At 46.3% G+C, this 2,500-nt stretch overlaps 1 protein-coding gene across 1 annotated transcript in view; it reads left to right on the forward strand.

Moving 5' to 3' along the window:
* galt (galactose-1-phosphate uridylyltransferase) overlaps positions 1–2,500 on the forward strand; it is a 91,413-nt gene that overhangs the window by 62,481 nt on the left and 26,432 nt on the right. The gene's annotated exons all lie outside the window — the stretch shown is intronic.

The raw sequence follows: 2,500 nt of genomic DNA on the forward strand, positions 1-2,500 counted from the left end.
TCTAAATTTCTTTCTAAATTTCTTTCTAAATTTCTTTCTAAATGTCTTCCTCCCTTTCTTTCTGTTCTGTCTCTCTGTCACTCTCTCTCTCATTCTAGCTCGCTCCCCCTTGCTCTATCCATCCCTCACACTCGTTTGCAAATCTCCTCATTCCTGCCAGAGTTTCTCTGCTCGTTCTCACCTCCAATCTCACACACATACACACACACACACACACACACACACACACACACACACACACACACACACACACACACTTGGTGAGGTTGTGGTGTCTGATAAAGCTCTCTACACCTTACCCTATTGGAGTAGCAGCAGCCTGACAGCCTTAATCCTCAATGTAAACACACACACACACACACACACACACACACACACACACACTCAAGTGAGGTGGCAGAGAGAGGTGAGGTTGTGGTGTCTGATAAAGCTCTCCACACCTTACCCTATTGGAGTAGCAGCAGCCTGACAGCCTTAATCCTCAATGTAAATACACACACACACACACACACACACACACACACACACACACACACACACACACACACACTCACACACACACACACACACACACACACACACACACACACACACACACACACACACACACACACACACACACACACACACACACACACACACTCACACACACACTCACACACACACACAGACACACACACACACACACACACACACACACACACACACACACACACACACACACACACACACTCAAGTGAGGTGGCAGAGAGAGGTGAGGTTGTGGTGTCTGATAAAGCTCTCGTCTCTTTACCCTCTTGGCGTGGTGACAGGCTGGAGTAGCGGCAGCCTGACAGCCTTAATCCTCAATGTAAATACACACACACACACACACACACAGACACACACACACACACACACACACACACACACACACACACACACACACAGACACACACACAGACACACACTCCCTCTCCCTCTCTCCTTCCCTCCCACTATGCACATTATTAGAAAGGTGAATCTGGGAGTGGCTGTTAAATATGTCAAGTCCTCAATGTCATCTGCCTGCCATATATGATAATGATATGTCAGTGCTAGTCAGGATTCACAGAGGGCCTTCTCTTAGGCACTCAAAGTGAATACTTAAAGGGATATTCCGCCATTTTTGGAAATGCGCTCATTTTCCACCTCCCCTCGAGCAAAACAATCGATATTTACCTTGTTCCCGTTCATCCAGCCATTCTGTGAGTCTGGCGATACAACTTTTAGCTTCAGCCTAGCATAGATCATTGAATCGGATTAGACCATTAGCTTCTCGCCTGCTAGCTTCATGTTTAAAAGTAACTAAGATTTCTGGTAATTTTCCCATTTAAAACGTGTCTCCTCTCAAGTTAGAAAGTGCAATAAGACCAACTGAAAATGAAACCTGCCGTTTTTCTAGGCTGATTTGACATGGAACTACACTCTCATCTGGCGTAATAATCAAGGCAACTTGCAACCTACTGGCACTACTACTGCTTGTTGTCTATGGGGACTATTTTCAGATGCTGCGTACGATATCACTGCGCCTATGGTACGTTTGCAAGTTGCCTTGATTATTACGCCAGATGAGAGTGTAGTTCCATGTCAAACCAGCCTAGAAAAATGGCAGGTTTCATTTTCAGTTGGTCTTATTGCACTTTCTAACTTGAGAGGAGACACGTTTTAAATGGGAAAATTACCAGAAATCTTAGTCACTTTTAAACATGAAGCTAGCAGGCGATAAGCTAATGGTCTAATCCGATTCAATGATCTATGCTAGGCTGAAGCTAAAAGTTGTATCGCCAGACTCACAGATTGGCTGGATGAACGGGAACAAGGTAAATATCGATTGTTTTGCTCGAGGGGAGGTGGAAAATGAGCGTATTTCCAAAAATGGCGGAATATCCCTTTAACACATACAGACACACACACACACACACACACACACACGCACACAGTCTGTCTCACATAGACATAGCCATGTACACACATTCACACACTCGTGCACACAGACACAGACATACACATGCACACGCATATGCATACACACACACACACACACACAAAGTCTGTCTCACTCATACACTGCCACACACACACACACGCACACACAGAAGATCCTGGAAAGTGTTATTTGTAAGATGTGTGCTGTGTGTGAGGCCATGTCTTGTGCGCTGACAGTGTGCATAAATTGGCTGTGCGATGCGCGCTGTCTGTCTTTATCATGGAGATTTTGGGTTCTATCTCCCCGAGTCAGACGGCCAGCGCTTGTTCTACAAATCGATGCTTCGCCGCAGCGAGGTTGTCTGGGGAACAGACCCCCGGCCACCCCCGCATAATCCGCTCTTATTGACAAGGTACCAGAACGTTCCGCGGGTAAGACAACAGTGGCGGCCTGCAATCTTTACCCTGATGTAGGCGATGTTGGCCCTTAGGAGAGAGAGACAGAGAGAGAGTGTGTGTGTGTGTGTGTGTGTGTGTGTGTTTTCGTGAGTGC

Source organism: Sardina pilchardus, chromosome 14 (genome assembly GCF_963854185.1).
Source record: "Sardina pilchardus chromosome 14, fSarPil1.1, whole genome shotgun sequence".
Taxonomy (NCBI): Eukaryota; Metazoa; Chordata; class Actinopteri; order Clupeiformes; family Clupeidae; genus Sardina; species Sardina pilchardus.